General features: G+C 39.9%; 1 long non-coding RNA gene across 4 annotated transcripts in view; it reads right to left on the bottom strand.

The window, feature by feature from the left end:
• LOC117678153 (uncharacterized) overlaps positions 1-25,639 on the bottom strand; it is a 560,714-nt gene that overhangs the window by 254,253 nt on the left and 280,822 nt on the right. For 3 of the 4 annotated variants that reach the window (XR_015728567.1, XR_009620371.2, XR_009620370.2), the window contains exon 2: positions 786-892. This is a non-coding gene — a long non-coding RNA (uncharacterized LOC117678153). Of the gene's footprint in view, positions 1-785; positions 893-987; positions 1,118-25,639 lie in introns of those variants that run through there. The other variant, XR_015728566.1, reaches the window with a different exon arrangement.

The following is a 25,639-nucleotide window of genomic DNA, read 5'->3' on the forward strand; positions in this document are numbered from 1 at the left end:
ATATTTCATGGATAGTATCTGTAGCAGCTGATGGTTGCGTTGAAAGTAGAAGTTGGGGGAAAACATTACACGCACACAAAAATAAACCCACGCACCCAACTATATTTCCAGACTCATTGTTAATGCTTACTATATACAACCCTAGGAAAAGCTGGTATTATTTGCAAGTTGAAGCCACCTTTACTCCGCTTTGAAATAAGCTCATCCGCAATCCACCTTGTGCAAGTCTGACACTTTTACCAAACCGGTTGTAAATATTCAGATTTTTCTCCCTGCTGTCACACTGAAGGTTATCTCCCTGGTAGCGACAGGGGAGGGGAAAGGGAGGGGGGGTAAATTCAGGTGACAGCCATTTCCCGTGATGCTTTAAGGGCTGTCAAGCTGTCCATCAAGTTGTCACCTGACCAATCACTGCCACGGTTCTTTTCGACTCTTCCTATGACAAATTGAAAGGCGCTATTATCTGCCAGGGGGGTGAAAAGGAACTGCTTGAGTTTTGATAAGATATCAGTAGTCCCAGGTGAGAGCAAGCTGACAGCACATCAAGACAAGACAACACATGGCAACACTGAACATAGCAGCCGCTTAGTTTACAAACATCTGTTGTCATTATTTATTACCCTTTCTCCCAGCTTTTATTTTCTAACGCTGGGCTAGGCTTCTTTAAAAGCAGACACTCTGTTTCCCATTAACAAGGCAGAGAGGATGCTATTTTTGCTGGGGGAAAGAAAAAAAAAGGGGGGGAAATAGAACGATAGCACAGTCATCTCTGTGAATCATCTTACCTTATTTGGAACAGCGCATGCTGCTAAGAGTCTAAGGAGTCACATGGTGGATTTATCTTCCAAGATTGCTCCGCACGTTTTTTTGTTTTTTGCAGACACCAGAAAGCCTAAAAAAAAAGATAGAAAGATTGCTATTATTTCCTTTCCGGGCCTGTAGGCTCTGTAATTAACGCTAAGGCTCAGGTTTCTATTACAGGCTTACTTGCCCAACCTTTCCTCATTCGTAGCTCTCTCTGTAGCCCGAGCTCCCAAATTTATCTTTGCAGCTCCAGCTGAAAACAATGTGTTTGTTAATTACGGTGAGGTTGTGACAATGGTAAAACGTAGTTGGTTGCTAACATCCCCACCTTGTGTGCAAATTCTTTCTTGCATGCGGTTTTGTAATGTCATGGAAGAGGTAAGGTGGTAATCATAACGTTTTCGATACTGGTAGGTGTTGCTTCTTTGGGGAACTTGTTGTGTTATTTAGAAAAAGAAGAAAATAGGAGGTGAGGGAGAAAGAAAAAGAATAGTCATCACCCAGAACTGCACATGGTTCAGTGCAGAACAGTGCAATTTAAGAGCAGAGAGCAAAGGGAGATTGGATTCATTTTGTGACTGGGCCATTAAATGATAACTCACAGAGTTTTTCTATACCTTGCATCAACCCCAAACTCGATATTTTTCAATGGAGAATAATTTGCATTTTAATTGAAAGTGGATTGATAAAGGATCATTTTTGAACCATTTCTACTCAGTAGCACGTCCTGGTTAGTACAGCAGGTATATAGATTTTATACTTGTGAATAAATGCCACATGGGGATGTTATGAATCACTTTGTATTGGGCTAAACATTATACCAAACTCCCTCATCCCGACTACTGTCTGATTTTAAAATTAAGGGATTGATGGGGTTTGTGTATTAGGTTAATCTGGTTTGCTTAACCATGAAGGCGCAACAAATAGCTACTCTGTTTCCCCGAAAATAGGACCCAACCGGAAAATAAGTCCTAGCATGATTTTTCAGGATGCTGCTAATATAAGCCCTACCCCAAAAATAAGCCCCACTTAAGATTGTCAGCCAGATGGATGCATTTAGTACCGTATTTCCCCAAAAATAAGACCCAACCAGAAAATAAACCCTAATGCATCTTTTGGAGCAAAAATTAATATAAAACCCGGTCTTATTTTTGGGGAAACACAGTAGGTTCATCAAAAATCTTAGGCAAAAATCAAAGCAGTTATATTATGGTTTAGTATGTTTATATATAGAGAACATCAATGTGAAAATCTTCATAACATCTTGCAAATTGGCTAGAGAAACCTGGATTATTATATCACCATAATTCAAAGAACATTTCCCGTTATTTAACAGCCTCATTGCTCCAAAATAGGGACATAGCATTATTCTTTCCTGGTATACTCAAATGATTAGATTACTGATAAAGTAGAACTTGAGGGGCATGGGTTTAATCCCCACTCAAACATGACATTTACAGGATGATCTTGGGTATATATTATCTTGCCATTTTAAGGAGTGTTCAGTCTGCTTCTGTCAAGTGCAAAAGATCAGGACCATATATTAAGTTCCAGCACAGAAGATTTACTCAAGTCTATACGCAAGAATCAGTCAACTAGCAGTGAGCACTAAATTGGCACTAAATAAAGGTCAAAAGAAATCACGAAGGATCATTTGTAGCAATGTAAGGACTCTAAACCGATGACATGTTTAACTCTGCCCTCTAGGTCTGCCTGCTTCTCAACATCTTGTCTATTTCTGAGCTGAAATCAGCATTTACTTTTTGAGTTTTGCTTTTACAGTCCTGAATTTCTTGGAGTCAAGTAACTTAAAGACCACCTTTTCTCTCAACAGGAGTGGGCACTAAGACAAACTGTGGACGTCCACCTCTAAGGTGCCAGTCTTGTCAGTACAGAGCATGTAGTAAATAAGCAAATTCTGAAATAGCCTTCCAAAGTTGTTCACCAGACTGCTTTCCTGTAGAAGCCAGGTAAGGCCAGGATGAGCCCGAGGGAGGAGTCAAACTTATCATTAGTCATGAGTCCCTTCATGCCCACAAGACATCTAAATCCAGCCCACCTGAATTCTGTGGACTCTTTATCTACTGCCAATTTGCTTTGATTGTCAGTAGTTCAGATTCTTGTAGAGAGCTTAAGCTTGACATTAATCTTTATACCCATTTGAACTGCCTGGATCTTCTGATTTCCCTGGCTCTTGACAGTTTGTTCTTGAAAGAGATTGTATTGATAACGGGCAACATTATTAGGGATTTGGAAGGTCCAATCTGCTGTACCCAGGAATATGCTTTCCAGGAATTCCCCCCCCCTCTTTTACAGCCCAGCAGACTATTTAAATCAAATCATTGTTCCCAACACAGATATTTAATTTGATCTGAAACAGAAGTTATTTAACTATTTTGTTAGCCTGCCGAATTCTAGTCAAGGACTGTAATGAATATCTTCATGTTCACTGGACATTTGTACCAATCTGGCAAAGTGCTCCAGAAAGATGTAAGTTCAGGAAGAAAGGCTGCTGAAATGTAATGCAAAAATCAGATAGTTCACATATTGTACATCCATTTTGTCATCTAGGATAAGTGTTTCAGGTCAGTTAGAGGTTCCGCTACTTCTTAACTGAATTGCAATACATACAGTAATTGCTACCGTGTTTCCCCGAAAATAAGACCCTGTCTTATATTTTTTTGAACCCTGAAATAAGCACTTGGCCTTATTTTTGGGGAGGTCTTATTATTTTGGGGCATGTGGAGGAAACCAGAGGAAATGGCAGGGACTGGCTGCATATGCGTTTAAATATTTTCAGGGAGGGCTTATTTTTGGAGGGGGCTTATTTTAGTGCATGCGCTCAAAAGCCCGATTGGGCTTATTATCAGGGATGTTTTATTTTAGGGGAAACAGGGTAGGTATATACATTACATTACACTACACTACACTACACTACACTATACTACATTTATTTATTTAGTCATGTTTATGTAGTGTTTGGGGGATGCGGTGGCTCAGTGGCTAAGATGCTGAACTTGTCGATCAAAAGATCGGCAGTTCAGTGGTTCAAATCCCTAGTGCTGCGTAACGGGGTGAGCTCCCGTTACTTGTCCCAGCTTCTGCCAACCTAGCAGTTTGAAAGCACGTAAAAAAAATGCAAGTAGAAAAATAGGGACCACCTTTGGTGGGAAGGTAACAGCATTCCGTGCACCTTTGGTGTTTAGTCATTCCGGCCACATGACCACGGAGACGTCTTTGGACAGCACTGGCTCTTCGGCTTTGAAACGGAGATGAGCACTACCCCCTAGAGTCAGGAACGACTAGCACATATGTGTGAGGGGAACCTTTACCTTTACCTTTTTGTAGTGTTTATTGGGGGTGGTGACCCTTTGAGAGCTATATGCAACAAAATTTCATTTTTTAATGTATGCCAATTAGTGTACATTCAAAGTGACAATAAAGTTATTCTATAACTCTGGGGATCTGGCCTAAGTCCCCCTCATTTAGCACGGTTGCGAGTTTGAACATTTGCTGAATGAGGAGTCATAATTCAAGGCTCACCTGTATCGACGCATTCAAATACAACTGCACAGTTTGCGTCATAGATGTGTAATACAGTGCTCTTACAACTTGGGCTGCGAAATCATGTAGGTAGAAGAAGCAAATAAAAATAAAAATAAATAGTCTAGCAATTCTCTCCAAGGTAAGGTTCATTCCTCATCAAATAACTACAGATTAATTTACATAACTGCGATGCTCTGCAAGTTGAGAGGCGTTGATAAAATAAGCAGAGACTCAAATCCAGCTTCAGAACTCAGAAGTACAGAGACGCAACCCCAAAGGTTAAAAGCTAGCGAAGCAAGCCCTATTCTACAGGGAAACCTGGAAGCCACGAAAGAAGCAAATCAATAAATGGAATTTTAATAGAGATAAATGGTCATGAATGGCTTTCAATTATGCAAAGTCTAGTTTTCAGTGCTGCACTGGTCATAATCCTCCCTCTGAGAGGTAAGAAGGAACATTATGTTTTGTTACAGAATTCAAACATAATGAGAAACTTTGAACCATGAGCCAAACCAAACCAAATCTTTTTCTTTGAGCTCATTATTAGAGCCTTCGTGTAATAATGCTGGGTTTGATCCAGGCGTAGGCAGCGGGGCTTATACACGGGCCTGGGCCCAACTGATTAATCCAAACAAATTAAAATTCTCACTTGACGAAGAAGGAGACTTCTGCTTTTTCTAGTAGCTATTTTGACTTAACACCTTAGGACCAGTTGCCATATTGAGAGAGAGAGACAGTCAGAGAGAGAGAGAATGAGAGAGAGAATGAAAATATAAGAGAGAGAGAGAGAGAGAGATTATAGATGAAGTAGATCACAAGAGAAAGCAAAGTTGATAGAATTAGTGATGCAGAAGCCAGTGTGCCTTGTTGTATAATGGAGACACACAACTTCCGAAAATGAGAACAAAGATGCCCAGTCCCAATCATATCCTAATTTATAATTTCCTTTCCTCTATTGTGAAGCCATTTGTAAATTAAAGGTTAGTCCTGAATTGAGGGAGGACAATTCTGTTTCTGAGGTGTTACATGTTTTTGACACTTCCTTCTCTTCTTTGCTTTTTATTCTTCTAGATGTTTTATTATTCTAGATGTGTTCTTCTGGTGTTACATGCAAAAACAAATAACACCAAAACAACAACAACAACAACAACAACAAAAAGCCAGTTGCCATACTGAGAGAGACAGAAAGACAGAGAATGAGAGAGAGAGAGAATGAAAAGAGAGAGAGAGAATGAGAAAGAGAATGAGAGAGAGAGAGTGAATGAAAATGGAAGACAGAGAGAGAGAGAGAGATTATAGATGAAGTAGATCACAAGGGAAAGCAAGAGAGAGTGAATCAGTCATTGGAACATCTGTAAAGCTAAATTTTCACCTATAAAAAAAAATCAAATCCTGTCGAATAACTGAGTAATATTTCGCAAATAATTCTAAAATGGTGCCTAAAAAAAAAACCTTTTAGTTTTAGTGCTGAAAGATTATGGCTGCTGAACGTCAAGTGGATGCCTCAGCAAATCAATGGCATTTATTTTATTTATTTGTTCATTTTAACGTGAACATCTATCCTTTGAATGTTTTAATGTTCTAGATTCGTTGCGCCTGGGTGTTTGATCACCTATGCTCTACAAGAACTAGATCCAGGGTCATCGTGAAACACGGCTCCTTTAGGGTGAACACAAAAAAAAGTTCTCTACAGAAGCTACGGCGTCAGCAGCTGAACGCAAGGAATGTCTAATTCGTTGTTCACAAGCCAAACCCCAAACGGGGAAGAACAAGAAAAGGAAATGAAGAGGAGAGAAATTGGATTATTTTTTTTCCCTCAGCCTCCTGTGTAAATTTTCTTTCCCCCCCCTCCTCTTATCATCTCATCTAGTCATATCTTTCTGCAGTTTGAATTACCCTCTCTTCCTCAATCTGGTAAGGCAGGGAAAGGATGTTTGTTCTGCTAATTAACTTTATTACCCTGATAACTCCCTGCAGCCTTTGACGAAAACAATTACCGTTGCTCGATTTTTTTCCCCCCACTGGCAAAAAGGAGAAGAAGAAAAAAAGAGAGAGAAAGGGGGAAAAAAAAAGACTATTAATTAGAAATGAGGCCCCAGTCCCTGCCATGTTAGCCTACTACGTTCTCAGACCCTCAAGCAGGATAGCATTACATTGTCAGTAGTAATTTAGATCTCATCTGTCTCTGCTAATTATTGTCACATTCATCAAATTCATCAACAAAAGTGCTCTCAGAAGGATTGCATATTTGCAGTTAATACAGCATAAACTGGTATTACCCATCACCACATTTGTGATGATGAGAGGGACACAACTTATTCATCCCTAATTAAAGCAAGCTGGGTAATTAATTATACATTCCGCCTTATTACTTCTGAGTTCCCAGATATTGTTTGTCTCGAGAAACGGGGAGAAGGGGGGGGGAGAGGCTGGGGGTGGGGTGGGGGGGCAGAGGAGCCTGAAAATGCAAAAATGCAAAAAAGAAAAAAGGGGGGGAGGGGGGAGGAGAAAAAAGTGTGATGTGTTTTGTCACATGTGCTTTGCCATAATTCCCACCTGACAAACTAGCTGATTCAGTAGAAAATTGCAAGTTGTCAGCAATGGAATAAACTGCCGTAATCGCTGATTAATGATCAGCACCTGTGACAGGTGCTATACGGGACTGTAAACTTGGTTTGATTAACAGTCACTGGACGAATAAATATTAGTGACAGTCGTTGGAGAGCAAGTTTGGTTGTTTGCTTTCTGTGTTAACAAACCTCACACATTAAAGTTACTGATATTTTCAGAGCCATTTCTAGTATTTGCTCCTTCCTTCCTTCCACACTTCCCTTCCTTCTTTCCTTCCTTCCTTTCTTCCACTCTTTCCTTCCTTTCTTCCACTCTTTCCTTCCTTCCTTCTTTCCTTCCTTCCACTCTTTCTTTCCTTCCTTCCACATTCTTTCCTTCCTTCCCTCCTTCCTCACATCCTTTCTTCTTTCTTTCTTTCTTTCTTTCTTTCTTTCTTTCTTTCTTTCTTTCTTTCTTTCTTTTCTTTCTTTCTTTCTTTCTTTCTTTCTGATATTTCCAGAGTTATTTCTAGTATTTGCTACGCCCTCCCTTCCCTCCCTCCTTCTTTCTTTCTACATTCCTTCCTTCCTTCTTCCCCCCCCTTCCTCTTCCTCCTCCAAAGCATCTATAAATCTTGGTGACAGGTTCTGTTATGTTTTAGCAAGGTGACAAAAGAGACAAGACGTATTTTTTAATACACACACACATATATATAAAGATATATATAGAACATAACAAGCTTTTTTGTATCATACCTAACTGGAATTAGGATTTAGGAATTAGAGATCTATAAAATGTACTGTGCAAATACTCAAGTTCTACATTCATCATACAGAAAAGAAAAAAAATATTTATAGATTAATTTATTTGTCCTTGAAAATCCCCATAGGAACCTGGTTTTCTGCAGCATTTACAAAAACTTTTTTTCCCCCTGCTCAGTTGTAGACTAGGAATCAATCAGCATGACCTTGACTAAATTGTCAACTGTAGCTCTCTAATGTATCTTTACACAACCTACTTTGGAAGATTTGCTATGATGGCTAAATGAAATGTGAAGAGCTAGTAAAAACTTTTACATTTGATTCTGCATCCTTCTCTGAATAGACATCTTCAAAGAATGGGATTGCTCCTCCAAAATTATCGATAAACAGGATTTCTGAAAAAGTGCATAGTCCGTCACAGGCTTTGTGCTTTTACTGAATGCAAGAGGAGTTAAAAGGAATTTCTTTTCAGAAAATCCTCTGCTCTATAATATATTAATAATAATCTCACTTGATTCTTTGCATTCTTCATTGTCTTCGGAATTGACCCTGGTTTACATCTATGGTTCTTTGAAACATCCAGTTGCAACATATGCTATATAAATTACCACATTTAAGAGAGATGGTGGCACAGTGCTTAGATTGCAGTATTGCAGGCTAACTCTGCTCACTGCCAAGAGTTTGATCCTGGACCAGCTCAAGGTTGACTCAGCCTTCCATCCTTCCAAGGTCAGTAAAATGGGAATCTAGACTGTTAGGGGCAATATACTGACTCTGCAAACCCCTTAGAGAGGCCTGTAAAGTACTATGAAGCAGTATATAAGTCTAATTGCTATTGCTATTATCTATGGGAAAAGTGACAACTCCCCTGAAAGGAAGCCTATGACGAAAAAAATGAGAAACATACATAAAAGTCTTTTTTGAGCATCCAGCTTCCCATCCTGGTCCACCTACATGTATGTGTATATCAGGGGTGAAATGCTCTCGGTTTAGACCGGCTTGGGCGAGTAGGTAGTGATGGCGGCGGGCAGTTCGGAGAACCGGTAGCAAAAATCCCTGCCCCTGCCCCCCTTGCCCAGCTGAGCTGCGTGATCATCAGAGGCTTTTTTTCTTTTAAATGCCTCTGACTGACGATCCCAGCTGAGTTGCCTGATCGGCAGAGGATTTTTTAAAAACCCTCTGACGATCAGGCAACTCAGCTGGGATCATCAGAGCCTTTAGAAAGCATTTTTTTAACATGGTTTTACATGTAAAAAATGGTTTTAAAAGTAAAAAAAAAAAATTGGCCATGCCCACCCAGTCACATTACCCCCACCACCACCAAGCCACGCCCACAGAACCTGTAGTAACAAATTTTAGATTTCACCACTGATGTATATATATGCTTTCTCTAACCAGAAGCCACACCTCAAAAAAAAGGAAGTGCTAGAACAAAATTAACACATGTTATTAAAACTGGTAACTTGTTGATAGCCATTCACTGTTTGTCAAATAAGGCATTCTGTTTGTAAAATGTATTGATTTGCCATCTGTATGGATATGGGCAACATATTCTTTCCATCTCTTACACATAGATAGACATTCATAGAACACAGAATCATAGAGTTGGAGGGAATCTTGGAGGTCTTCTAGTCCAGGGGTCTCCAACCTTGGCAACTATATGACTTGTGGACTTCAACTCCCAGAATTGCTCACCCAGCGCATCCCATCGGAAGTTGGCAAACGGGCCATTTCTGGCCTCCAGAGGGCCTCTGGGGGGTAGGGAAGGCTGTTTTTGCCCTCCCCAGACTCCTAGCAAGGCTCTGGAGCCTGGGGAGAGAGAAAAACGGGCCCACTGGGCCATCGTGTGCCAGAAGCGAAGGGAGCGGGGGGGGTTGCACGTGCATGCGCGGGGCGCATAGAATTATGGGTGTGGGCACGTGCGAGCGCAACCCCCCACTCTCCCCCCTCTCCTTAGCAGTTAGCCATCACTGCTCTAGGGGTTTAGATGTTTGAGAATTCCAGCTTTGCAGACAGATAGCTTACAACCACAATTAGAACCAGAAACTCCTGTTGCTAAGTGAAACAGTCACTAAGTGAGTCCTGCAGAAAGATCCATTGCTTGTACTAAAATGCAGGGCTGCTTGCCAGGGAAATATGCATTTTCCAAAAGCCACCATAATAACTGAAATCTCTCTGAAAAATTTTGTCTGACCTTTTTCATTTCTTTTGCACAGATCATACAGTATATAATTTCTCCATATCATGCACAGAGGTTGGAATTTCAGAAATTCTCAAAATTGCATCCAGTTAATTTATGTGCATTGTATGGCTATATGTCTAAGGGTAAAGACAAATGGCATCAATTTTCTATGAGGTGACAAAAAATATCACCTGTACTTATCTGCATCACCTGGGAAAACTTGGTGGCTAGCCCAATCTCACAATACAACTTTTTAAAAAAGTAAATCTCCAAAACAACCTTTTTAGCCCATAAATATACTAGGAGGAAAGAGAGAGTTTGAAGTTCACACTCTTGGCTATTAAACCTATATGACCACAATGTATTTTCTGTACAATTGATTATACAGAATGGCATGAAAACACACAATCTCACACACTTAAGTTTGAAGCTATCCTGCTCAGACGCTTCCACGCTGGGCATCAGAACAGTGAAAATAATGGCCACAACTACACAATGGAAACCCCACCCTCATTTTATGTGCATTGCCATTCAGGTAAACAATAAAGAATTCCATCCCAGTCACCATATTGCCTTTTTTGACTTTCTCTGCTCCACCTCTGCCATCCCACATCTCTACTATTAAAGCTGAATAGATACATGTAGGGACACCAGCAAGGTATTTAAGGTATAATTTCCCAGTGATTTCTCCACTCTGCTTCTTTGCTCTTCTTGAACCACACTTTTCCCCTATTATTTCCCCAATATTAAGCATTTTTGAACAGAGTAAGAGAATATGGTATTTTTTCCATTGTGCTCGAAGTAAGAGGTGTCTAAATTTATCTGAATCCCAACAAGCAAAACACATCTAGAACTCTTATTTATGTGTTTTTCTCTCTGTGTGTATATCTGTGAATGTGTGTGTGTGTGAGAGAGAGAGAGAGAGAGGAAGAGAGGAAGAGAGAGAGAGAGAAAGAGAGAGAGAGAGAACAAGAAAGAGAATTGTGGCTAATCTTCAATGTAATGATCCGGAACCTTAGACATTAAAGTAATGGATTGAAAGCTTTATGCAAAATACATGTAAATATGCCATGTTGTAGAAACGGATGCATAACCATTTGAAAAGGCAAGAGTGCAGCTAACCACGAGTTTAGGAAAGAGGCCAACCTCACATCCAGATGCCCTTGATAGAGACATACTGTGAACCATCTTGGCTTCCAGCTGCTCAGCTTCCTATGACTGTTCTTTTTGTTTGTTTGTTTATTTGTTTGTTTGAAGGGCAGTCTCTCACAAGTTTAAGACCAGGAGGAAGGGCAGCTTCCTCTAAGTGTTTGTAACTCCCTTTGAAGCTTGCCATTGTGAGCACATCTCACAACGCGCATTACAATGAATTTGCAATGATCGTTGTTGTTGTTTTTTTCAAAATACACACCTTAGAAAAATATCCTGTTTTGGAGAATTTGTATTGCTATCTTTCACAAACTGGAAACATATAAGCAATCTGATAGATACGTTTAGACTAAAAGGCAGCCTATATTTGTCCTGAATAAATAAAGCCAATAAAACTAGGTCTTGAGTTTTTATATCGGCATTCTTTGGTACATATTTCCAATTGTACGTTGTTTGGAAAACCTGGTTTTGAAAAGTGTTTCACACACCTTGACATTAAAAAAAAATAAAAGTTACATGGACAAAGGTGTATTAAAAATGCACCTCAGCTCTTCAGAACTAATTTTGCTTTGATAGAGAACACTTTAATGACAACGTCTGATGAAGTTATCATCAGCAATTTATAAAATGATAGAAAGAATAAGAAACAGAAAAAAACACTCAAGTCAGAGACGTAAGGTGGTTTTCTGAGACTCCAATCTTGAGGTCATCTGGGAACACCAATCTTTTTTTTCTTCCTTCTTTTTTTCTTCTTCTTCCTTCTCCTTCTCCATTTTTTCATGTTTTTAAAGGGTTAAAGTCATAGAGTTGGAAGGAGACATACATACTATTGAGTCCAAACTCTTGCTCCTTGTAGGAATCCACCTTGAGGTATGTTTAAACAAAGACTACTTGAAGCCATCTACATCTAAGAGCCTTGGTAGTACAGTGGTCTAAGGCACCCTGTTATTAAGCTGGTTATTAAGACCAGCTGCCTGCAATTACTGCAGGTTCGAATCTCGCCAAGGCTCAAGGTTGACTCAGCCTTCCATCCTTTCAAAGGTAGATGAAATGAGGACCCAGATTGTGGGGGCAATAAGCTGACTTTGTATAAATATACAAAAGGATGAAGGCTATTGCTGAGCACATTGTAAGCCGCCCTGAGTCTCCGGAGAAGGGCGGCATATAAATCAAATTAAAATAAAAAAAATAAATAAACAATCAACTTCCCTCTTCCAGACTTGATAGCTCCATTACCAAACAACTTGTAGATGAGGAAGTATGTCCTAAAATTCCAAGAGAATCTGTCTTTCTGTACTTTATGACTGTCTTTTTTTGTCCTGTATTTCAAAACAATAATAAACAAATTATGGCTCTTTCTTTGTTACAACCCTTCAGGTTCTTGAACCGTTCTATCATATCCGCCATCAATTGTCTTCTCCCATGGATAAATGTATTCATGGGATACAATGAGCCACAGTGGCGCAGTGGTTAGAGTGCAGTACTGCAGGCTACTTCTGCTGATCACCGGCTGCCAGCAGTTTGGCAGATCGAATCTCACCAGACTCAAGTTTGACTCAGTCTTTCATCCTTCCGAGGTGGGTAAAAAGAGGACCCAGATTGTTGGGGGCAAATATGCTGACTCTGTAAACTGCTTAGAGAGGGCTGTAAAGCACTATGAAGTGGTATATAAGTCTAAGTGCCATTGCTATGTTCCTCCATCTTTGTTAATTTCACGGTCCATTAACTATTCTCAGCAGCCATATTTGCACTTCTTCTACTGAAGTGTCTGAATTTCCTACAGAATAGTCCAGGAAACAATATAAACGTTAAGGAATTTTTTTGAGGGAGGGGCTACCTTTGAATCAGTCTTGATTCCTGACAATTGCCTGGAGAAGTCCCTATAGTTTTCTCAGCAAAATTTTGGAATTGGTTTGTCATTGCCTCCTTCCTAGGGCTGAGAGAGAGGAACTGGCTCAAGGTCACCCAGGTGACTTTGTGCGTAAGGTAGGACTAGAACTCACAACCTTCTAGTTTCTAGCCTGATGCTTTAACTGCACTGCATCAAACTGGCAGTCATACTGGGAGCGAAGTCTGACTAATGCATAAAGTGGAACTATGAGTTCCTATGATTTGCAAACTGTTTCTATTTGCATTTTCTGCACTCATATCACACAACACCATCATAGCAGTTTGTGATGCACTTGGATTCCAGTACGCTTGTCACGTACACAATTACAAAGCCATGTATCCTCATACTATGCCTTGCATTTCTTAATGAGTATATGGGTGGGAAGGACATGTGTGAATTTTTATGTCTATAATTTTTGTAATTTTATGTCTATAATTTTTGTAATTTTATACTTTTGGTATAAAATTGGTACTGGATGGTACTGGAACTCAGCTCTGAGTAATATTCAATCTGAAGTTAGCATAAAGTGTAATAAATCCAATTCACTAACTTTTCTTACAGCAAACAAATACACATATACACACACACAATGGATATGTGAAGAAAAGACCGATATTTTGTGCATATAAGTCAGGGGTGGCTTCTACTTACCCTTACTACCAGTTCGTAATGGGGCCATACAGACGCACGGGCGCACTTCTGCACATGCGCAGAAGCTTCCTGATGACATCAGGATCAGTGGGTGGAGCCTCCCACTAGTTTTACTCCCAGTTCTATAGTACCGGTCAGAACTGGGGGCAACCCACCACTGATATAAGTGCACAATACGCTACAATTCTTGCCCATATTAGGAATTACAGTATATCTAAGATGACATAACATTGTGCCTCTATCATACACATTTGCAAAGGTAACAGATTTGATATGGACTACAAGTAGGGATGATTAATCTATATTTTTCATATATGCAAGGAACAGCACATGCAGTGGTTAGTCCAAACTGCCAGACATTACTCAAAATGCAGGTTGTAGAAAAATCTTAAGGGAAAGCAAGAGGCGCTAAGTTTTTCCCAAGTACATTGTACATTAATAAGTATTAAATTGGTTCAGGAAATAATACCACGGTGGGAGGGCCAGATCTGGAAGGCCAATCAGAATCGGTAATGTAGCATTGGAAGATCTGCAAGAAATACCAATTATCATGCCTGGTTTATATTTTGGGACTGCTCCCTAGGCATCTATTACCATTGATGCTGTGCTATCTGTTCTTTCTTTTGCTATATCCCAAAGGTGCTTTTTCAGAAGGCAGCTGGATTTTTTTTGTTTCTTTCTTTGAAGACGTCTCGCTTCTCATCCAAGAAGCTTCTTCAGCTCTGACAGGATATTGGGGAATGGAAGGATTTATATTCCTGGCAGACAGCTGGTCCTTTGCATCCTTTTAGAGGGTTGTTGAAGCAACTTGTCTGTGCATCAGTCTCAGGACAAGTCATGTCTTCCCAGTGCACAGGCCTTATGAAGACGCTTAAATTAAGTTGGCCCTTGTATTCCCCATGATGATGTTGGAGGAGACTGGATAGGAATGGATGGGGTTTTATGGAAATAGACTTATTTACATTATCAACAGAGAAATCCCAAAGGACCTTTCGGTAGGAGTGGTATGTGGTATTTATATTAATCAATTTAATTAATCTAAAGCTTTACTTTATGGAGTGGCTTCATTCTATTCTCTCCACATAACAACCTTGTTTGGGGGATTAATTGAGAATTCATGAGCCAAGGGTTAGCAGTGAGTTTTATAGATGCTGATCTCCTGTACAGCTTGTCTAATGTTTTATATTCCGCTATATTTCTTTCTTTCTTTCTTTCTTTCTTTCTTTCTTTCTTTCTTTCTTTCTTTCTTTCTTTCTTTCTTTCTTTCTTTCTTTCTCTCTCTCTCTCTCTCTCTCTCTCTCTCTCTCTCTCTCTCTCTTTCTTTCTTTCTTTCTGATATTTGGATGGGTAAAATTTTAAAGATCATAATCTGGGTTGAGGGATATATGAAGGTTAAATCCTGCAAAATGTATACAGATGTGATAATTTGTTCACTTCTTTAAATGGGAATGTTTGACGGATAATATCTATTTATTTTTCTAACACTCACTGGAAGTTAAGTAAATCTATGTTTTCTATCATCCTATGATTAATCCATTCTACTTCAGTAGGAAATAGACTTCTTGGAGGGCAAAGGGCTGTTGCAGGAGCAGAATTCCTCTCACTCTTACTATAAGTTGGTATATTTATCAATTTCCACGAGCTTAAGGTTGTACCTGTTTTGCTTGGATAGATGTTTGAGACTATCTGTAACTCATGAATATAAAATAGTTACCACAGTCTAATAACATTTCTGGAACCCTGGAGCTGGGAACAACGGCTGTACAATAAAGAGGAATCTTCTAAAGATCAACAACCCTGAAAGAATCTAGTGTCACATTCTTGAGGATGTCAGATTAAACTAACATGTGCCAGTCAATATTGGTACACTGTGACCCTTGGCGCTTCCGAAGCAAAACTATTAAGTCCAACTATTTTCTCCTGTAAGCACTTATCTGTAAGGATGGCTAGCATGTCCTCTGAAGCAGATATTGAAACTGATTGGACAATAGGTAGACACCAGACAGAGGCCTGGGGGGCGACCTCTAGAAATAAGGGGAGAAAAAAATCTTAATCTGCAATACAATACAGCTCTCTTGAAACCCTATCATTTTCACTTCCCATGCGTCGGGCTGCCTGGCGGTGAATGGATTTGAAAAGGAATGGTTAGTGGTGAAAATTGGATCAGAGCTAACATTCTCTCATTTTTATCAGCAGCTGCCAAAGGTCATCTGACATAATAGCTGATGAATTCAAGCCCAGTGGATTTCATTTGCAATTTTCAATTTACGGAGGCCTCCAAACCCCACCGTGATAAAAGCTTCTCCCATCGTGGCCTGTCACAAACATCAAGGAAACCTCACAAACCCACAAGAAAAGAAATAGGAGTGCTGTGCGGCATCACAGCCACAGATAAGGCGAACAGGAAGACACGGCATCATAGTGAAAGGTGTGTGGTTGACTCTCTAAATGCCAATTGTAATCAAAAGACTATGAAGAGCAATCAAATAACTTATACAGAATAACATTGTGGCGGTGTGTGCATGCATCCATGTATATACTCTTGACAGATAATCTCTTTTTCTCTTCTTCCCCCTCCCGTCTTCCTTTTTTCTTAAGTCTGAAATTTGCTCTCGGTTTCTTGCTCAACATCCCAAAGACAACAACACAAAGTATATTTATTTAGATGCGGAAAGTTCTGTAGAATTGTTACACTTAACCTAATTGCATTGTACATTTTAAAAAATTTTAGGGCTCACCAATAGGATAAATAATTTATTGAAAGCACAGGGGAGAGGAGTAATTAATTTATATTACATATATATATATATATATATATATATATATATATATATATATATATATGTTTATGTAAGTGATATATATATATATAATATATATATCACTGCTTTTTTTTAAAAAGAAATAAAATCACACTTCTGTTCTACAGATTTGAATTTTGAAATGAAATCCCAGTAATAAATGATGATAGATTTAGAGATTTTATAAGGAAAAAAAAACACATAGGAGGAAATGGTATTTATATTTGTATTCTAAAGTATTTTAAAGATTCTTAAGATTCACCAATAGGATAAATGATCCATTGGCAACACAAGGGAGAGGAATATTTAAATGAACACATATTTTACACTGCTCGTTCTTAAAGGGGAAAAAAAAATCACATTTCTATTCCACAGATTTGAATTTTGAAATGAAATCCCGGTAATAAATGATGATAGATTTAGAGATTTTTATAAGAAAAAAAAAAAGCAACACAGGAGGAAATGATATTTATATCATTGCCTAAATATTGACTGTGGCATTTTTACCAACTGCCTTCAATTTTAGCAAAACTGCTTGCAGTTTCAATTTTTTAAGAAGCATTATAACAAGTTAAAATGTTAAAAAATGCATTCGAACATCTTTGCCATTCTGTATCATTTGAATCTTTAGGGCTGTGCGAATTTTTTTTTTCCTTTTCATTTCTTGATATTCTTTCAGGGTTAATTGAAGAATAAGCTTCTTAAAAACAAATACCAGCTTGGCATTATTTTTCAGGCTTGTGGCTTTTAAAAGATACAGCATTTAGTAGGACTGCCTCTCTCCCATTGTTTCTGCTTGGACCACTAACTCTAACAAGGTCCCTTCTATCAAAAGGTGCCATTTTGATGGACCCAGGAGTTATTCTCCTCTCTCTGGCAGTGCTTGCTCTGTGAAAATAGTATCCCACTGGCGATCCAAATGGTCTGTTAGTCTTTTGTAAATCATTAAAAAAACTGGTTGTTCCCCCAGGTGTTTTGGCCAGGAAGTTAGGCAGAGCTTTTATGAGTTGAGTTTATGGTTTTGACCTCAAGCATCATGGTTGAGATGGTTAAATGTGGCTTTAAACCTATATGCCACCGCCCATCATGGGTGGCCATATAAATGAAATATAAATAAAGTCTTGCAGAGAATTGCCATAATGTTTTTTTCCCAGTATTTTGGAAGCAGGAGATCTCATAGAGAGGAAGAGGATAATAGTCAGCTTCCCATGAAAACGGTCAACTTGTCCAACTCTCTCTTATTCTAAGATCCCAATAGTGGGTGGAAGGAATGAAAGTCCAGAAAATACATTCCAAACATTATTCTCTGTATGCCAAAGCTGCTAGGTTTTATCCAGCAAATGTCCTTTGTCTGACATGAGTTTTAGTTTTATCAAAAACACGGGTTCTGTTGTCCAGAATTTCTGATCCAATAAAATAAACTCAGCTTCTCTGCTCTGTATAGATTTCATGCAAATCGCATCATCAACATAGTACAAAAGTAATTCGAATCTATTGAACCTCATTCTGTTTATTAAGCTTGGGAGCGAAAAACGAATAAATATATAACCATTTTGATAAGTTAGTCCAATATCCATACATTGAGTTGCTAAAAAATAATACAAAGCAATAGAATGTATCTAAATATATTTAAAGAAAGGGGGAAAGATTAGACAAGAAGAGGAAGTTATTTTTATTTTTTGCTTTTTTAAAAAATCATGTGTTTCCCCTTACTTCTGCTTTGCTGGTCATGGTAAACAATTCATTACAGCTTCTTTTATGCCATGAATGGTCACATCAAAAGCCTTAACTAAGTGACAGAAGTTTATAGTCTGATTGCTCCAGACTTTCAAAGAGGTTATTTTGTCCTGGGAAAGGACCTTAGCAAAGATTTCTTCTATGTGACCCAGTTTATTTACTTTCCAATATATGGAGTAGCTGAATTTGCAATGTATCTAGAACCACCCTGGGACTGAAGCTTTTTACTTTATTATTACAGGTAATGATTGCATATAAGGCAGCACAATTAGTGCCTTCCACCCTCTTTTTGCCTACAATTCCCAGAATTCCTAGGGAGCCATGAGGCAGGGGTGAAATGCTCCCAGTTCGGACCAGATCGCCCGATCCGGTAGCAAAAATCCCTGCCCCCCCACCATGCCCAGCTGAGCCGCGCAATCATCAGAGGGTTTTTTTATTATTATTTTTAAAAGCATTTTTTCTACAACCTCTTTGGCTGAAAAAATGCTTTTAAAAGTAAAAAAAAAAAAGCCTCTGATGATCGCGCGGCTCAGCTGGGATCATCAGAGGCTTTTAAAAGCATTTTTTCTACAACCTCTTCAGCCGAAGAGGTTATAGAAAAAATGTTTTTAAAAGGAAAAAAAGCCTCTGCCGATCAGGCAAGTCATCTGGGATCGTCAGAGGCTTTTAAAAGGATTTTTTTTAACAACCTCTTCAGCCAAAGAGGTTGTAGAAAAAAAGGTTTTAAAAGTTTTTTTTAAAAAAAAAGTTGGCCATGCCCACTCAGTCATATTACCCACCCCCCCACCAAACCATGCCCACAGAACCGGTAGTAACAAATTTTACATTTCACCACTGCCATGAGGGCCATGCAGATCGAGTATTTTGGAAATTGCAGCCCTAATACATTTGGAAGACATCAAGTCGGAATGACCCAAAGTCTAAGAATTTCAAGAGAAGCAGCAAAATGATATAAATCAACACAGGCGGATCTACACAACACACTTCATCAGGTTTTGTCATTAACCCGTTTTCTGAACTCCACATTGAACCACAAATTAACAGAACAGCCTGGGGATCGCATCACACAATAAGCCACTGAATGAATCCATCACACAATATACTGAATGAAAAAGTAACAAAGTGGTCTGAGTTTTTACTGCTAAACCACAAACAAACAAAAAACAACAACCCCAAGCAGGTTTAATACTAACAAAATTAAGTTTTCGGTGCAAATGTGTGTGCTCAACCTGTTCAGCAGATCACATACCTATAGCCAGCTACTATACAGGCAATCCTTGTCTTACAACCACAATTGAAACCAGAATTTCCATTGCTAACCAGGACAGTTAACCAACCAGTTGTTAAATGAGCCATTTCTGATTTTAGGATTTTTTTTTGCCACAGTTAAGTGAAACACATGTCGTTAAGAGTCCTAGTGGCGCAGTGGTTAGAATGCAGAATTGCAAGCTAACTCTGCCCACTGCCAAGAGTTTGATCCTGACCGGCTCAAGCCTGACTCGGCCTTCCATCCTTCCAAAGTCTGTAAAATAGAGACCAAGATTGTTGGGGGCAATACGCTGACTCTGTAAACCGCTTGGAGAGAGCTGTAAAAGCACTGTGAAGTGGTATATAAGTCCAAGTGCTATTGCTGTTAAGCGAATCTGTCTTCCCCCATTGACTTTGTTTGTAGGAAGCTGTTGCGGCCCTAGGATGCTGTAACTGTCAGAAATACATTTACCAAGCACCCAAATTTGGATTTGTGATCATGGGGAAGCTGTGACAGTTGTAAGTGCAACGACTAGTTGTAAGTCACTTTTTTTGAATGTCATTGTAACTTTGAACACTTAATAAATAAATAGATGTAAGTCAAGGACTACTGTAAGATATTCTCCCAGTCCCATTCCTATAGAACCATGGTGGTGAACATATGGCACATGTGCCACAGGTAGCACGCAGAGCCCTCTCTGTGGGCATGCAAGCCATCGCCCAGCTCAGCTTTACCCTGCATGCGTGTGCTCCTCCCACCAGCCAGCTGATTTTCGGGTCTCTGCCTTGCATGCGCAGGGGGTGGGGCGCATACAGGAAATGCATGCATACATGGGGGGGTGAGGGATCACGTGCACATGTGTGGGGTGGGGGGAATAGGGGGGCATGGTGCGCCCACCCCCCATGGCCTTGTTTTGGGCCTAGCAGGCCTCACTGCAGCTCCTGGGACCAAAAACGGGCCACGCCCCCCCTACCGTGGCCCATTTTTGATCCCAGGAGGCTGAAGGGAGGCCTACTAGGCCCAAAACGGGGTGCAGGGGTTGTTACTCGCACATGCGCGGGGGCAGGGGGAGCGTCGCACATGCATTGCAGGCCCACGCACACGCGCTTTCGGCACGCGATGACAAAAAGGTTAGCCATCACTGCTATAGAAGATATTTCCCCAAGAAACAGTCAACATCACAAACAGGATATTTGAACTAATTCTAGAGTACCGTGTAGCCAAACTTAAACCATATTTATCTTATGCGAAGATATTGGAGATGTTATTCCCTTTTGGCTTGAAACCAAGAATATTTCAGTGACAGAAGAACAGGGTCTGTCTACAACAACTCTTTTAATGCTGAAAATTTATTGCCCAAGTTTATCTATCACACAGTTTTGGAAGCTTCCCCCCCCCACCTCCATAATTATATCCTTTTACTTATTTGTTTGTTTGCTTACTTACTTATATTTCATATTTCTTAACTGCCCATCTCCCTCAGAGAAGGGCCCCAGGTGGTGATTTATTCTGAAATAATTTGCCTTACATTTTTAAAAAATATGTGTAAGCTTGCTTTTCCCCCTTAAATTTGTTTGTTTGTTTGTTTGTTTGTTTGATTGATTGATTGATTTGTATGGACCAGGACAGCTCGCAATAGTTAAAAACAACAATCCAATAAAAAAAATCCAAATATGTAAAATAAATACCCACTAAAAAAGTTACGCAAGAAGGAAAAGCAATCTTCTAAAGCATTCTGTGAAGACTTCAAAATATACCCCAGAGGTTTTATTTCAACTTTTAATTTTTAAACTCATTTATCTGTTTATTTTTGATGCCTCTAAATCGGTATTTGACTTCTTTTGACGTTCCTGCTGTTTTCTTGGCAATTTTTTTTCTGAAGTAGTTTGTCATTGCCTCCTTCCTAGGGTTGAGAGAGAGTAAGTAGCCCAAAGTCAGTCACCCAGCCGGCTTCTTTATTAAGATGTAATTATTTACACCGAATTATAAATAATGTTACTTAGTGAGAGGAAAAGAAAGAAAGGTTGTTTAAAACAGCATAGGTATATTTTGCCCTGCGGCATGAGTTTGGAAATATACATTAAGTTAAATGAAATCCAGCAGATTTTCCATACTGTCTAATGCTATTTTATTCTATTATAGTAATAAATGGGCAGAATTCTCCTTCCTCGGATAATTATATATTGATTGATCAAACTTATATGCTACAGAACCGTAATTGATTCATGGAGGCTTACCATAAAATAGAAGTAATAAAAACCACTACAAAATCAGCAGATCACATAAACAAACTAAATTAATTAATTAATTAGCAAATTGAATCTAGTTCTGGGTAGCACTCAATCAATCCCCAAAAACTTCCCTCTGAAGAGTTTAATCTACGCTGCTTAGTAGGGGACCATTCTAGTTTTTGATGGAATCCTTACAGAAATCTAGCATTTTTCTGGCTCTACCACCAACCCACACAAAAATAAGAAGCGCAATCCCATTGCGAACCGGTAGTAAAGGTAAGTAGAACCCACCCCTGCTATGAAGGGATATCTGACTAGAGATCCTGAAGCAGGCAGCTAAGCATCCAAAAAACCTGAGGAAAACGTGATAAACTAAAACTAACCAGCGATCGGATTCCATGGCAAATAGACAGAGGGACAAAACATGACAAGATCAGGTTCGTATCTGGATAGTGGAGCTTTATCAGAGCCAGTGAGTCTGGATTCATGATTATTCTGGCTGGCCACAAAGCTCAGAGAACACGTTTGAAACTCAGAGCTTAGTGTGTATCTGACTTGCTGAGAACCAAAGACTCTGTAAACACCAGATTCTAGTCTATTGGAAGTCCCATTTGAAGCATGCGTTTTTGTGGTGCCTCGTACCATATGGAAACCTTGTGAATTATCCCTTCTAGGGAGAAAGGCGAGTTACCTGAAAGAATCGTTTGAAGTTAACACCAGGAAATTAAGGGGCAAGTTCTGAATAATGCTGAGATGTAATAGTTGTCGAATGAAAGAACGAGTCCTTCTTTTATTGATCATGGCACAGTGCATGGAACAAAAAAAAAAATGTATGGATAGCACACTAAGATCTCCTCTGGTTTCTGAGCCATTAGCGGAAACTGCAGGGTACTTTCAAATATTTCCTCCACAAACACGAGGGTTTAAACTTCTTCTTTTTCCTTGCATCCATGCCGAGATTCTTATGATTCTATCAAAACTTTGTTCTGCAATTTGCCCTACACTTGCAGACACACACATCTTTCACAGCTAGTTAATAGAGCATTTTTACTCTTTTTTTTTTTTTACTTTTAGCTATATTTTATATTTCCAATTGCTCACAAAGGACTGGTGTACGTTACACCTTCTCGGGCTGAGGGCAACCAATCTGGTCATCACAAACTGATCCATTTTGCTTTTGGTTTTGGAAAGTGGTTTCATTTGATGCGGCTTAAAACTGGATAACTTGACAAGATCACCCTTGGAATTCTGCATCCAGTTCTGGTCACCACGATACAAAAAAGATGTTGAGACTCTGGAAAAAGTGCAGAGATGAGCAACAAAGATGATTAGGGGGATGGAGATTAAAACATAATACACTTGATGAATTGTACGTACATGTACAGTATGATGAACAGTTGCAGGAATTATATAATGCTTCGGTAAGGCCACACTTGGAATTCTGCATCCAGTTTTGGTCGCTATGATGTAGACTCTAGAAAGAGTGCAGAGAAGAGCAACAAAGATGATTAGGGGGCTAAAACATACAAAGAACGGTTGTTGGAATTGGATATGTCTAGTCTAATGAAGAGAAGGACTAGGGGTGACATGATAGCAGTGTTCCAATATCTCAGGGGCTGCCACAAAGAAGGGAGTCAACCAATTTTCCACAGCACTTGAGGGTAGGACAAGAAGCAATGGGTGGAAACTAATCAAGGAGAGAAGCAACCTAAAACTAAGGAGACATTTCTTGACAGTTAGAACAATTAATCAGTGGAACAACTTGCCTTCAGAAGTTGTGGGTGCTCCAACACTGGAAGTTTTTAAGAAGATGTTGGATAATCATTTGTCTGAAATGCTACAGGGTTTCCTGCCTAAGCAGAGGATTGGACTAGAAGACTCCAAGGTCCCTTCCAACTTTGTTATTCTATTCTATTCTATTCTATTCTATTCTATTCTATTCTATTCTATTCTATTCTATTCTATTCTATTCTATTCTACTCTACTCTACTCTACTCTACTCTACTCTACTCTACTCTACTCTACTCTACTCTACGATAATTAGGTAAGTCTAGCCTAACAAAGAAAAGGACTAAGGGTAACATGATAGATGTCTTCCAATATTTGAGGGTCTGTCACAGAGAAGAGGGAGATAACCTATTCTCCAACCTGAGGGCAAGACAAGATGTAACAGATTGAAACTTACCAAGGAGAGAAGCAACCTAGAACCAAGTAGAAATTTCCTGACAGTGAGAACAATTAATCAGTGGAACGGCTTTACTTCAGAAGTTGTAAGTGCTCCAGCACTGGAGGTTTTAAGAAGAGATTGGATGGAATGGTATAGGGCAGTGATGGCTAACCTTTTTGTCATTGCGTGCCAAAAGTGGGGGGAGTGCGGGGGGGTGTCGCATGCATGCCCACACCCATAATTCTATGCGCCCTGCCCCTGCACGCATGACCCCCCGCACTTCCCCTGCTTTTGGCACTTGATGCCATGGTGAGCCCGGTAGGCCCGTTTTTCGCTCTCCCCAGGCTGCAGAGCCTTTCTAGGAGCCTTGGGAGGGTGAAAATGGCCTTCCCCCCCCCCCCCAGAGGCCCTCAGGAGGCCGGAAACAGTGTGTTTCTTGACTTCCGGTGGGTCTAGAAGGCCCGAAAATCAGCTGGCTGGAGCTGAGCTCGTGTGCCCACCAATATGGCTCCACATGCCACCTGTGGCACCCGTGCCATAGGTTCGCCATCATGGGTATAGGGTCTTCTGTTTGGGCAAGGGTTGGACTAGAAGACTTCCAAGGTCCCTTCCAACTTGTTGTTACACAGTTGTTAAGTGATTCTGGCTTCCCCATTGACTTGGCTTGTCAGAAGGTCACAAAAGATGCTCACATGATCTCTGCAACCATCATAAATACAAGCCAGTTGTCACTCTCAGAGCTAACAAAAACAGCCAGAGCACAGAACAACTCAAAGTAGTGCAAAATCAGAAGATGTGGAGAAACCTGGGCCATAGAATCACTAAGAGTCAGGCATGATTGAATGGATAACATCATCATCATCATCATCATCATCATCATCATCATCATCATCATCATCTCCTTGTTGGACAGCTCAAAATCCATTTGTTTGTTTTCTTATGTAAATGTCTGTAGAAATTCTCCGTCATCCAGGTCATGGTTATCCCAAAGGTGCTTTTTCAAAAGGCAACCACTTCCTTGCTTCTCCTTGAAGACGTTTCGCTTCTCATCCAAGAAGCTTCTTCAATTCTGACGTCCAACGAGCTTCTTCAGTCAGAAACTGAGGAAGCTTCTTGGATGAGAAGCGAAACGTCTTCAAGAAAAAACAAAGCCCAGTCGCCTTTTTGAAAAAAGCACATAGGTGGCTCGCTTATGTAGTTCTGCCAAGGTGAATGGATCCCAGCTATGGGATACACACTAGAAAGGCACTGTGGACTGCTCACTCCTTCCATGCAACCCCTTTTCCCCTGCCAACGCAGGCTTATTGGTAACGATCCAATAATAAGCCCGATTACAGTTAGCCCTGGGAGACATGACAGAAAGAGAGTCCTCATCTCGCATTAATTGCTAGCATTGAAACTATGCCACATCTCTTGAAGCTAGATGTTGCTTAGTATCCCTTTGATATGATAATGACATGCTTCTTAGCAGATGAATATGCAAATGAAAAGCAGTAATTTGGTGGCATGCACCTGCTGACACCGCACTGCCATGCTTACTGGCGTCTCTGTAACACTGCAGCTACACAAAAGCATCACAGAGGTAAAATTAAATTCTAATGTCGTCTATATTAAACAGATGCTTCCACTCTTCTTTGCCGATCTACTTTTTTTAACGGGGTTTGCGGTTGGAATCTCGGCTTTCCCTTTGTGCAATTAGTGGACATTTGTGCGCTGTACACAGAAACACACTCAGAGGCTTTTTAAGGACTCTGTTTTTTAAAGGAATGGCTTGCATGTGTGACACCCTGAAAGGGGAATACTGAATACTGATGCGCTACACTCTGAAAGAGGAATTTTGAATACTGATGTGGCGTTGGAGCCCTTCTTTCACTCCCTGAACATAGACAGAAAGGGAGAGACGCCTGTTCAAGGTATTTG

This window comes from Pantherophis guttatus, chromosome 6, assembly GCF_059756535.1.
Source record: "Pantherophis guttatus breed Tessera chromosome 6, ASM5975653v1, whole genome shotgun sequence".
Classification (NCBI taxonomy): Eukaryota; Metazoa; Chordata; class Lepidosauria; order Squamata; family Colubridae; genus Pantherophis; species Pantherophis guttatus.